Source organism: Cinclus cinclus, chromosome 5 (assembly GCF_963662255.1).
Source record: "Cinclus cinclus chromosome 5, bCinCin1.1, whole genome shotgun sequence".
In the NCBI taxonomy this organism is placed as follows: domain Eukaryota; kingdom Metazoa; phylum Chordata; class Aves; order Passeriformes; family Cinclidae; genus Cinclus; species Cinclus cinclus.
Window position 1 is genome coordinate 2,971,034 of NC_085050.1, and position 13,659 is coordinate 2,984,692.

The 13,659-nt window shown below is 48.0% G+C and overlaps 1 protein-coding gene across 2 annotated transcripts in view; it reads left to right on the top strand.

Annotated features, from left to right (window-relative positions):
- The first annotated feature begins 11,515 nt into the window (after nucleotides 1–11,515).
- The window catches only part of SMOX (spermine oxidase), a 49,612-nt gene continuing 47,468 nt past the window's right edge, over nucleotides 11,516–13,659 (top strand). For both annotated transcript variants that reach the window (XR_009933254.1, XM_062493970.1), the window contains exon 1: nucleotides 11,516–11,551. The gene's annotated coding sequence lies outside the window, so the exon portion shown is untranslated. The remainder of the gene's footprint in view (nucleotides 11,552–13,659) is intronic.

The window sequence follows — 13,659 nt, forward strand, 5'->3', positions numbered from 1 at the left end:
AGGTTGAGCTATGCATAAGAAGTGGGAGCTGATTCTCTGCTGGCTTTTAGGGGTCTTTGAGCTGAAAAAAGTCTAAGGCTATGCCTCTTTTTGATTTTTTTTAATAGTTTTTTTCTTCTGCATATCCCAGTGTCTTGTGGAACTGCATAAACACTGATGTGTCAGAGTGGCAAAAAACAAATGCTGGGAGGTAAAGAAAACCTGATGGTGTTTGAGTAGGATTGTGGTGGGCTCTGGTCTTCTGGTCCCCAGGCTGGGATTTAGTTGTGAGATGGACTCTGATGAGATTAATTTCATTATCTGGACAGGAAAAGGGAAAAACAGTACAGGAACTAAGTGCTTTTCCATTTTGGGTCTGCTCTGTGGTTTGTACAATGTGTTGGTAGCAGGTGTACAGGGCCAATTGAAAAGATGTGAAATGCCCTTCATATTTAGGAAGAAAATTGGGCATAAGCTGCTTGTTTCATCCATCAGGCATTCTTAGTTCTGAAGGGTTAAGTTGTATAAGACTGTGGCTATTTTATTAGAGACAAATTTTTTTCTGTTTCTGTGGAAAATATCTGCAAGATTCAGACAAACCTGAAACATGAGGACGTGGAGAGCTGCTGGGTATTTGGGTGTTTGTCCCAACGCAGTGAAAAGGAATGACTTTTTAAATACACTCTCACAATTTCTCAGACTGCACTAAAAATCTGCCTCTTCTCCCACTATGATGTGTTTCAATGACCTCATAAGATGCTTCCAGCTGGATGTGGACTGGGGGTATGTGAATTTATCAGCAAGTAATTCCATGAAGGATAGTCTGTTACCTTTGGTGGTCGGTCCACTTCATTTCCTTTTGGTAACTTTATTTTTCTACTGTTTATTCATGAAATGTTCAGGGAAATGCTTTGAATTCTGTTGCTTGAGTGAATTCACCATGCAGCCATGGAATTGTAGAATCATGGAAAGGTTTGGGTTTGAAAGGATCTTGAAGATCATCTTGTTCCAATCCCCTGCCATGGGCAGGGACACCTTCCACTAGCCCAGGTTGCTCCAAACCCCAATGTCCAACCTGGCCTGGGACACTTCCAGGGATGGAGCAGCCACAGCTTCTTTGGGCATCCTGTGCCAGGGCCTCACCGCCTTCACCACAGGGAAGAATTCCTTCCCCATATCCCATCTAAATCTTGCCTCTTTCAGTCACGCTGGGATTTGCATTACAGCCCAGCTCAGAGATTACTTAGTTGTTCATCCAGAGCTGGTCCTTGCATGGGAGCCAACAGCTGAGGGGCACAGGAGAGGAAAAGCTGGCTGGGGAAGGGGAATCTGAGTGGCAGCCTTGCAGTCCGTGGTCCTAGTGACTGAATCATGCTGCTGATGTCATTTATTAGGGCTGTTTCCTGCTGAGGAACAGACTCAGCACCACACAGGTCTCCAGCCACTGCTGGCACGCTCTGGAGCAGTGAATCACCACTGCTGTTTGCTGAGCTGAGTCACTCATGTGGACAGAGACCTCACAGAAAATATTCCTTGGTGAACAAACTACTCCAGGAACTCAGTTAAAAAAAAAAAAAAATCCAGGTTCCTTTCTGGTGTCCTTTGCCTAATGAAAGGAGGATTTTACTCAGTGGAATATCTCTGCTCCGAGGTGGTGTCTGGGTGCAGAGTGACCTTTTGTTTCCAGCTGGATGAACAAAGGCAGGGATCGTGTTTGAAGGCTGTTTGTTCAGCATCCCAATAAAAAGATTTTGGGCACCTGGAAACTTTGACAAGCAAAATCTTTCCTTTCCTTTCCTTTCCTTTCCTTTCCTTTCCTTTCCTTTCCTTTCCTTTCCTTTCCTTTCCTTTCCTTTCCTTTCCTTTCCTTTCCTTGCCTTTCCTTGCCTTTCCTTGCCTTTCCTTGCCTTTCCTTGCCTTTCCTTGCCTTTCCTTGCCTTTCCTTGCCTTTCCTTGCCTTTCCTTGCCTTTCCTTGCCTTTCCTTGCCTTTCCTTGCCTTTCCTTGCCTTTCCTTGCCTTTCCTTGCCTTTCCTTGCCTTTCCTTGCCTTTCCTTGCCTTTCCTTGCCTTTCCTTGCCTTTCCTCGCCTTTCCTCGCCTTTCCTCGCCTTTCCTCGCCTTTCCTCGCCTTGCCTCTCCTTGCCTTTCCTTGCCTTGCCTTGCCTTGCCTTGCCTTGCCTTGCCTTGCCTTGCCTTGCCTTGCCTTGCCTTGCCTTGCCTTGCCTTGCCTTGCCTTCCCTTCCCTTCCCTTCCCTTCCCTTCCCTTCCCTTCCCTTCCCTTCCCTTCCCTTCCCTTCCCTTCCCTTCCCTTCCCTTCCCTTCCCTTCCCTTCCCTTCCCTTCCCTTCCCTTCCCTTCCCTTCCCTTCCCTTCCCTTCCCTTCCCTTCCCTTCCCTTCCCTTCCCTTCCCTTCCCTTCCCTTCCCTTCCCTTCCCTTCCCTTCCAGTGAAAAAAAATGTATAGCTTTCTTTTCCTTTTCAACCAAAAAGGAAATTGTGCAAGGAGGGGGGAAAAGTTGTTCCAAAGCCAAATTATCACCTGCTCACATTAATATTGGCTCAGATAAGTAAAAGAAGAAGTGAAGGAGCACACAAAGGAGGTCTGGAAAATCCTGTGTTCAAGGGGCAGGCTAGTGAGGGAACAGCCAGCCAGTGTCTTGGCTCTACAGGAACCAGTGGCCAGCAAATTAAATTAGTGGGATACATCCATGAAGGTAGGTCCTCATGCAATGGGTAGCTGAGCTGTAAATGTCTTTCTGAAGGATATTGTGGACACAAAGAGGTTCAGGAGGTAAATGGGCAACTGAGAGATGATGGAATTTATGGAGAGATATCTTCTGGGATTTACTATGCAGAGGTGTGGAGAGACCACACCTCTGTGGTGGGGAGAGGTGTTTTGACCCAACTTCAAGCTACTGCTCATGGCCATAGGTTTTTTTTCCCCCACCACTTTAACCTGAAGCAGCAGGAAGAAAAATGAAAAAAAAAACAAAACAAAACAAAACATACAAAACTTTATAAAATGAAGAAAAAAACTTTTTGTCCACTAAAGCCATGGTAAAAAAAAAAAATTGTCCACTTTGCACCATATGATCAGAATTGGGAACAGCATCCCTGGGCACAAGGGGCAGGAAAGTGTCCTTTATGTAGGTAATCCCAGGTCTGAGATGCCCCAAATGATACCAGAGAGCACTTTATGAGGATGCTCAGCTTTGTCTTACATTTTCTTTTCCAAATCTCTTCCTACCTTCATCTGCACCAGCCAAAGCAGCTTCCCAAGCTGGATGGAGCTTGGGCCAGAGCACTGTGTCTTTTTTAATTCTCCTAATGTGTCCCAGCAACACTGGGCAGCCAGCCTGGCATTTTGACTGAGATTTTAAAGGCTTGCTATTATCAATTTCTCTCTTTTCATTTCTCTCCCAGCAACACCAGGTAATTTTGCCTTTTTTTTTTTTTTTTTTTTTTTACTCTTGTTTTGCCCTTCCTTTGGGGACTGGGACAAGGGAAATAGCTCCTCAAAAATTATTTGGGTGCCAGATCCCTGCTAGCACCCATCACCAGCTGTGGTGTGCTGCTGCCTCTCTCCTTCCCCACCTCAGAGCCAGGCAAACACATTCTGTTCTTTCGGGATTATATCCTGGAGATCTGAATGTCACAGCAGGCTGTGCAGTTTAACACAGGAAACATTTGTGCTTGCTATTTAAGAGAAAAAAGTTGTTCATGTTTCCCTGGGAACCAGCCCGTCAATCAAGCTCACTTGACTCCCCTGTTATTAAAATAAAATGTGAAAAGAGTAAATGGATATATTGCGAGTTGTGCAAGGGCAAAAATGCTATCTGAGTGTATTTTGTATCCAAAACACACATCCCTACGTACAGAAGGAGTGTTTTTTCAGCTTTTTCAGATGGATTGCTGCTCTTTTGGATTACTTTTGCTGGCAGTGTTGTGTCCTCACACACAGAGCTTGGTGCTGACTAAAAGAACGCCCTGCAGCTCAGCAGTTGTATTACATCTGTGTGCAGGTTATACACAACACTTGCTCCCCCTGGCACTGCTTTCCTGCCTGGACCTTTCCTGAGCCTGTATTCTTTATTTCACCTCTTAGGCCGTTCCTTCAGAGCATTCCTCTCCACACCAGGAGAGTTTCTGTGCCTCATTTTGTGTGGGTTTAGAGGAGGGCTTATCTTTAAGACCTGCCACTCGGAAAGGCAGCAGGTTATCCATGGGGCAAGGCTATTTTTAGGGAGCACAGTGCCAGGATGGCTCACAGCTCTTGGCAGCGAACACGTGCAGAGCACAAAGGCAGCCTCTGTGCTCAGGGCTGCAGAACTCCAGGAGCTGGGAGCCAGGCACGGGCAGGGAACAGGGCACAGCAGGAACACTCTGGGTAGGGAGAAGGGCTGGGAGCTGCAGGGAGGCTGCAGTGGGCACCACAGTGCCAAGGTAGAGCAGGGGAGGCAGGGGCTGCAGAGACTGGGATGGAAACAGGATAAGACTGGATGTGGCACTCGGTGCCATGGTCTAGTTGAAATGTTAGGGCACGGATTGGACTTGATGATCTTGAAGGTCCCTTCCAACCTTGTGATTCTGTGAATTCTGTGAATTCTGTGAATTCTGTGAAACAGGAGAGGTTCTCAGGATCGTTCTCTTGCTTGTGCAGCTATCAGCCCTTAGCTTTTGAAGGGAAATATCCAAACCATAATGCCTGGAAGAGAGATATATTATCTGAAACACCTGGCCAGTGCTGGAGATCCAAAGCAGGACTAGTTTACATTTTTCCACCGTGCTTTCCTCTACCTGCTGTGAGATAAAGGCAGGAGCTGTGCTGCTGTCAGTGGCAAAGCCTCCTCCCAGATTTCCACATTCAACCCTGTTCCTTTGCACCTGCCAGATTTTCATTTCCTGGATTCTTTTTTTGTGTTTGGAATAGTTTAAATGATTGTGGTTTCATGCAACCTGAGCTGAATTGACGACAGAGGGGTGTAAATGCTCATAGCTGCTTTCACAAGAAGGTATGTTGGGTGAGATAAGACTGGCTCTCCCAGGAATAACTTGTGAAAGATGTGCTAGAGGTGCACAAAATGGTGAGAATCCAGCTGTTCACTGTGTCACACAATATAAGGACATGAGAGCATCGAGGGCTGGAGCACCTCTCCTATGAGGAAAAGCTGGGAGAGCTGGGGGTGTTCAGCCTGGAGAAGTCTCCAGTGAGAACTTAGAGCCCCTTCCAGGGCCTGAGGGCTCCAGGAGAGCTGGAGAGGGACTTTGGACAAGGGAGGGAGTGACAGGACAAGAGAGAATGTCTTCCCACTGCCAGAGGGCAGGGTTAAATGGGATATTTGGAATATAAATCCTTCCCTGTGAGAGTGTTGAGGCTCTGGCACAGGCTGCTCAGAGAAGCTGTGGCTGCTCCTGGATCCCTGAAAATGTCCAAGGCCAGATTGGATGGGGCTTGGAGCACCCTGGGCTAGTGGAAGATATCCCTGCCCATGGCAGGGGATTGAAACAGGATGATCTTTAGGTCCCTACCAATCCAAACTACTCCATGAATCAGTGATTCTAGGATGAATAGAAATAGCCAGCTCCATGCAAATCAAAGGATGTGCTATTGATACTATTCCTTGATTGATTGTCAATATTTACCTGAAGAGAGCAGACCAGCTTGTGGAAACAAAATCCAATGAAGGTTATTAAATACAGAGGAACCATGTCTATGCCACAAAGTCCCTGACAGAAAACTGGGAGCTGAGAGTGGTGAGTCCTGTTCTCCCACTCGTGGAGACTCAGGTTGCTCCCTGGCCAGCACACAGGTGTGTGGAGAAGACAGTGCCACCTTTTAATCTGCTTTCTGCCTGTGCTCCAGGGAAAGCACTTCCGATTTTCCTCATCCAAATGAAACCAAAAGGGCACTTTAGGTACAAGAACTCACAGAAATGGGATAATGAAGGATTTTTAAATTTAGCAGAGAGAAATCTGTGGTAATAGTAAGTAATTGGGACTTGAAGCTTGAGAGATGTAAGCCAGAAAGAGCAGCACATTTCCAGCTTTTGGGGTGTGTGCTTGCTACCCCAAATTATTGAGGATTGCAAAGGATCTTCCACACGTGGATTTTTTTTTTCCCATTGTTGAGCTTGGATACTTTTCTCAGCAGCTATATCCTTCCAGAAATCCATGTAGGAAAGTGTTAAAGCCTGTAGCTCTCAGGATATTAAAAGAAATTACTGCTTGAGCAGTTTCATTCCGGAAATCACCTTCCTAGAAGGGAACAAGGATGAACAAACACGGGAGGGGAATTTCTCCTTCTCACCTGGACTAGTTTTATTTCTAACCACAAAGGTGAGCTGGGTGGTTGTTCCGTGTCCAGATTGCTCATCATCATAGGGAAATATTTATGAGAGAGCTCCCTGTCACCTTGACAGCCTGACAAATGATGACTGAATAGCAAAGGTCATTGTTACTCATTCTCATGAACTGCTGCAGCTACACTGGGATGACTGGAAGGTCACAAAGACATTTTTAGCAAAGGGCAGACTCTCTGAAGTGACTTTTGAAACTGCCTGTAGCCCGAATTTACTTTCAAAGGGAGGCTGCTGGGCTTTCAGGTTCCCTTTGTAGTCTTGGTAAAACCTTTTATTGACTTATTGTCAGGGGACTGTGAGGAAAAGGGGAAAAACACCCACAAGAGGCAATACTGTTTGATCTCTGTCCTTCCTCGTTGTGCTTGTGATCCACAGCCTTGCTTCAGATAAAATTTCTGATGGGATTTTGTATTTATGTTACAATGCTTCTGTCTCCTGCACTGGACGTGGGTTGGTTTTTCTCCTGGGAATGTATGTTTTTGTTTGAGTGCTCAAGTGTTCCTCAAGTGGGTGAATGAATCATGGAAATTCTGTATTATGGACGGATGGAAAGATAATAAAGCATTATATGTGGTAAGTTTGCTTTGCCTATTTTGCAGGTAGAAGGGATTAGTCTTTCTCTAGTAAACAAACAGTGTAGAGGATGGAAAAGCCAGCTGGGCTTGTTTGGAGTTACTGTAGTTATTTAACACAGTTCTTTTTTCAGGCTGTACGTGGTGCTCTGCTTGGGGAAACACAAGCAGCTTTGTCACTGTGTGTCACCCTGCCCAGAGCAGGGGCCAAAATCAGTACCCAGGTACCCTTAGGATAATAATTCCTGGGTTAGAAACCTAGAAACCCCTCTTCTGACTTACTTATTTACTGTTCAGGTTAAAATATAACTCCATGAGGGTCCTGCCTGATGCCAGTGTGTGAGTGGACCCCCTCAAAAACTTGAGCCAAACTTGTGAAGCCTTTTCACTGCAGACACGCTCCTAATGCCAAAGCCAAATTCTTGGCAAGAGTGTGCAGACTCTGAAGCACAGCACACCCTGTGGTTCATATCAGGAGTCTTTGTATTGAGATTCCCAACTTCAAGCAGATAACACCACTTTTCCCAATATTTTTAAATCTGAGGATGAAAAATGCTGTGCAATAACAGTAAAAGGCAAAACCTTTTTATGCCAAACATCAGGAATGTGATGTTTTGGAGCACAGAGGGGTACTCTGCACTGTTTTTGCACTACTCTGTTTTTATTTGCCACTCCCGCTCTCTTTTTCAGGTAGATGGATCCTTATCTTCCTAAAAAAGGCTTCATGCCAGGCTTAATGCTCATCTCACCTGACAGTTCTAGGAATGGGGCATTATGTTGGTCAATAGGAATCTAGAGAACAATCACTTAATGGCTTTAAGTCATTATTTTGCTTGGCAGAAAATAAAAAAAGTAACATCAGTCCATCCAATAGATGGCCAGACTTCAAACATGCCCAAACTCAGAAATACAGCTTCACAGAGTGCCCAGGCACCCTCCCACCCTCCATGTGCCCTCCGTGAGCTCTCCTGATTTGTTTGCTGGAATTCCTTTCCTATCTGAAGGTGTACGTTGAAGGATATGAGACCTGAGCTATTTCTGTCCATTCTGTGGTGCAAAAAACCCTTCCAGAAAGAGAATCTTCCAGGCAATCATACCCTTTTCTTTCTTCACATTGATTATGTCTCTGGATTGAAGCTCTGGGCAATCTTTTTGGGTGTGTTGCACAAAGATCTTTCTCCGCCCTAGTTTTTGGGTTAGGCTCTCCAGACTTTTACCATTTGCTTTACATTTCAGTCATAAACCTGTCCTTCACTAGTGCTTACTAGGAAAGATGCTTTATTCATTGTGTGATCTGCTCATAGAAAACAAATGTCAAAGGCACAAAAAGTGCTGATTTTAGGACTTAATGAAACTTCCTTGGGACTACTATCTGCATAAGGCACCATCCTCAATCATATCTGTCAATTACTCTTCCTTAATGCATCGAACACTGTATTAAACATGGGCTTGCAAGGTATTTTAGCTTTATTTTCCCACAGGTAATTGCATTTCTGTGTACCCTCAAAATGCCTCACAAACCTTCCTAGGGTTTGTGTTGCCAAATTTAAACTGGAGAAAGAGGGTAGAGCCCAGGGGACTCCTAATACTCAGCTTTCTAGATTTAGTTCAAATCTTTTGCATTGCAGCCAGGCGAGCTCAGAGGTGGTACAGCCCTGCAGCACAGTTTTTTATTTGCTGTGGAGGAAATAGAGGTGCCATTCAGTAGGAATTGGCTCACCAGCTTTCCCAGCTGCTGGATGAGAGGCATCCCTCATGGTTCAGCTTCTCTGCGGGTACAGGGGGCATAAGTCTGTCCTTCGTGGCTCACCTTTGGCTACGAACAAACACAGCCTGGATTTGAGGCAGCTCTGAGGGGCAGGTGTTGCTCTGTGAGATGCTAAGGACTCCAGGCAGGAAAACCTGGCTTCCCCTCTGTCCTCTGCATATAAGTATCTCCAAGCTGGACCATCAAACTGTCCCTATTTCCTTATCACCTCCGACTTTGTCCGGTCCGGGTGCGAAAGGCTGCTCTTTCCAGCCTCGCTGCCAATTCCTCTCTTTCCAGATATAGCTGGTTGGAACAGGGATATGGCTCATTACCCTGAAGTCCTTTAATTTGCAAAGCTCTGCTTCCATTTGTAGGCTAGTGGAGACCCAGTGCCGAGGCTGCGAGGCACGTGTGGGAGGGCAGAGCCCACCACCAGGCACAGGCTGGCTCCTGGGCTGGTGCTGGATGGGGACAGCCATCCCAATGGCTGGCAAGCTCACAGACCACATCCCAAAAAGCGTGTGGCCATAGGATCATAGAATATTCTGAGTTGGAAGGGACCCACAAAGACTAACCAGTCCAATTTCTGGCCCCTCTGGCACATGACAACCCCGACAATCCCACCCTGTCCCTGGGAGCGTTGTCCAAACCCTCCTGGAGCTCTGGCAGCCTTGGAGCTGTGCCCGTTCCCTGGGGAGTCTGGGCAGTGCCCAGCACCCTCTGGGGGAAGAACCTTTTCCTAATATCCAACTAAACTCTACCTGAAACAGCTTCATGGCATTTTCTTGTGTCCTGTCAGTTGCCAACAGAGAGCAGAGATCAAACCTGCCCCTCTTTCCCTTCCTAAGGAAGCTGAAGACCATGGTGAGGCCTCTCTTCGGGCTCCAGCTGAACAGAATAAAGGACCTCAGCCACCCCTTGTAAGGCTTTCCCTCTAGACCCTTCCCCAATTTCATGCTGCTCCTTTGGATGCTCTCTGATAGCTTTATATCCTTCTTATATTGTCCTTTGTCCTATACTGATTGTCAAACATTACAGTGGCTTCAGCATCTGGGTGCTTTGAGAGGCTTTGAAGGGTTTGAAGTCCAGTGGTGATGGCAGCACCGAAAGGCAGTCAGGGAAGCTCAAGGTCTGGAGGAAAAAAGCCTGAAAGCATTGCATATATGAAAATGAAAAGTTTGCACAGTTGTCTGATGTCTGATGGAAGCTGAGACCCCCAAATCCATGTAATTCTTGCTGTTTTCCCCAGAGGTTTCGGCTGGCTCAGCAACCTCAGCCCAGCCGTGCAGGTGCAAACCTCTGGCAGGTGGCTGAGTGTGTTTTATAAAACCTTAAAATGCTTGAAGGCAGCGTGCAGACATGACTGATTTCCATCCAAGGCGCAGTCTTTCCTCCAAACTTTCCCTCCAGGCATCCAAAAGCAATTTCAGCCAGCATTTAATGGGAAGGCTGCGGGATGTCTGAGTGCTCCAGCTCCATGGTGGACCCATATCCCGTGAGCTGCACATTGCTCAATCCTGGTTACAAACTTTTTTTTGGAAAGGAGCTGTAATTTAATAAGCCTGTGCTTATGGGGCTGCTGCTTGGAGAGGAGACTTTTACCCTGCAGCTGCATGAAAGGTATCAAATTCAGAAGGAACAGGCATGTCTTCCCTTTGCTTTAGGACTCTTGAGTGCCATGCCCCAAATTGTGACACTGGAACTGCATTTTTTTGACTCTCCCCTCCATTTGGAAGAAGTCTCCATGACACAGGCTCTGTGCCCAGAGCCACTTAAGAGCATTCTTATTATACACAGGATTGCAGAATGGTTTGGGTTGGAAGGAACATTTAAGATCGCTCAGTTCCAACACCCTGCCATAGGGAGGGACACCTTCCACTAGACCAGGTTGCTCAGAGCTTTGTCCAAACTGGTCTTGAAGATTTCCAGGGATAGGGTATCCAATATACATTTAGTATATGTGTATATATATATGCAAAATGTTTATATGTATATAGTATATATATATATATGTATTATGTATACACATATTTACATTGCATATACATTATATATTATATATTTACATTGCATATACATTATATATTATAATGTTATATATATGTCCCAGAAGGTCCTTCGCTAGCTTTTAGGGGACTTCAAACCGAAAAAATTCAAAGCAAAAAACTTTAAAGCTTTTAAAGTAAAGCTACACCTATTTTTGATTTTCTACAAGTTTTTCTTCTTCAGTGTATCACACTGCCTCGTGAAACTGCAGGAACACTGGTATCAGCGAGTGGCAGAAACCAGATGGTGAGAGATAAGAAAGTCTGACGGTGTCTGGGTAGGATTATGGTGCGCTGTGTTTTTCTGGTCCACAGGCTGGGCTTTAATTGTGAGGAGGACTCCGATGAGATTAATTTAATTGTCTGGACAGGAATAGGAAAAAAAGCTGTGCAGGAATTGAGTTATTTTCCACCCTGCTCTGCAGTTTGGTGAACGCCCCGGAGCACGGGTGTCAAAGCAGCCTTGAAGTACAGCGGCAACCGCAAATAAGTGAAAAAGACCCGTCCCGCTTTGGAAGAAAATTCGATTTAAAGCTCGTTTCACCAAACGGGCACGGGCACCGTCAGAGCTCGACGGTCAAGTCGCAGGAGGGGGGCGGAGGAAGCGGCGCAGGAGGCGGAGAAGGGGAAAGAGGAGGAGGCGGAGGCGGGGGATGCTCGAGGCGGAGCCGGGGCGGGCCGCAGGGGAGGCGGCTGGAAAAACAGGCCGGCGCTGGTTCTCGGCCCGCAGTGCCCGCAGCCGCCGCTCAGCCGCGCCGGGAGCCGCTCAGCCGCGGGAGGCAGCGAGGCGAGAGCCGGGCGGGCGCCCCGACCCCGACAGTCCCCTCCGGCACCGCACCGCACAGAGAGGTACGCGGCCGGGCCCGGGCCCCTCGGAGCGGAGCCCTCGGCTCCCTCAGCCGGCACCTGCGGCGGGAGGGCCGGTGCCGCCTCGGCGGGGCTGCCCGGCTCCATCCCCGCACAGAGCGCCCGGGCAGCGGCGGGGAGAGGGCGGGGGGCTTTGTGTGGGGGCACGGAGCCGCGACCCGTCCCGTACGGCCGGCTCGCCGAGCCGCTCTGGGGGCCGCTCCCGTGCTCCGTCCCTCACACCTGCCCGAGGGCTCCTTCCCGGTGCCCCGTGCCGCACATGACCCCGGAGGAGCCGGCCCTGTGCCCCATCCCGAGTGCCACCCTGAGGATTTTAGCCCTGTGCCCCATCCCGAGTGCCACCCTGAGGATTTTAGCCCTGTGCCCCATCCCACACCTGGTCCCAGAAGAGCCAGCCCTGTGCCCATCCCACACCTGGTCCCAGAAGAGCCAGCCCTGTGCCCATCCCCACACACCATCACGAGGGGCCGTTCTCCGTTCCCCATCCCCAAACTGCTCTAGGGTAGGTTCGCTGTGCCCCATCCCAGGTGCCCCAAACCACCCCCGGAATTTGCTGACCCTCGTTCCTCCATCCCTCGACACACCAACCCAGGTGCAGAGCAGGTGTCACCCCTGCCACTTTTTATGTGCGCCGTGGGAAAAAGGATCGCTCTGTCGGCCATGGGGGAAACACGCATAGTTGTGTGGGGATTTTGGGGTGGTTTGGGTGCTTTATTCCCCCTCACGTGTGTTGATGTCACTGTATCTCCCGCATGTGACACGAGTCCCCGCGTTCCTGCGCATTCCCCGCCTCGCCGTTCCCGGTGATGACACGGAGAGGAGAGGTTAAGTGGGGAAGTCACCGTGAAGGGGAGATATGAATGACGAGCGGTGAAGGGCTCGCTCCCTTCTTGTTTGTGTTTCTGGTGTTTTCATGTTTATACAAAGCTGTTACAATACCGGGGGCTTGGCGGGTTCTCGGCGATCGGGCGTTCTCAGTCGAATCCACCGACTTCTGCGTGCGGAATTGCTCCGTCTTTGAGATCGGTGTGGTAGATGAGGGATTAGTCCTGGATGCTGGGTTGTAAAATGCACGAAGCCAATTGTCAGTTACTGAAACTGACCTCAAAGCTTTTATTTACATTCTCAAGCCCATACACAGAACTGTTCTGCATCCTTGCTCTGCTCATCCCAAAAAAATGCTTTCCGTGGGTTACAAACACGCTGTCTCAAACCTTGTGCCTGGACCAGCTGTAATTGCCTGATACATTAGATGCAAACACTAGCTTTACATAAAAGTGAAACCATATGTATCGCCTAACGCATGGCCACTCTGTGATCCTGCACAAACAAAGTCAAGCCCAGAGCTCTGTCCTTAGCTCACCCTGTTGATCCACTTTTCCCGTAGCCTGTAAGACGCAGTTCTGTTCCCGGAGTTACCAGACAGGTTTAGTGGAGAACAAGAAATCAGCCCAGGAGCATTTCTGTGTGTTGTGCAAGAATGCTGTTATGTTCTCAGTCCTTTACAGATGTTGTTTTATTGACCTAGTGATAACATTTTACTCTCCTAGGTCCTTTTCCCTTTCCAGATTGTTAGGCCAGCACTTACTAATCTTTTATGGCACTGCTGTGGAACAGATGTACTGTGTTTTTTAGGGAGTAGCAAGCTCTGTGGTTTCAGCTGGCTTTGCCTCTTAAAAAAAAACAAAAGAAAACAGCACTGTCTTTTGCTCGTGCCACTGTTGTGGAGTGGGTAGCCGGACTAGGAAGCCTGTTTGGATGACTACTGAGCTGGCAAAAATCCAGCAGGCTTGGGTCTGACTCAGTGCCTACATCTAAATCATTGTGTGGCTGGTCAGATGTTTACCTGGATTTCTTTTGAGTTTGGAGCAGTATCCAACTGGTATTTTGGCTAAGCTGTGTGGGGAAAGGGGTGTAGAGGTCTGAGGCTTTAAATACTAAAAATGCTGGCTGATACTGGGTGCTGTGGTCGGTTATCCCTGTCCATCGTTTGGCTCCATGGAACAGCGGCTCTGGAGCGGTTCCGCTTTGTGCCACGCTTCCCTGAAACGCTGGAGTGTGCAGCTGGAACACCACAAACACTCTGCACG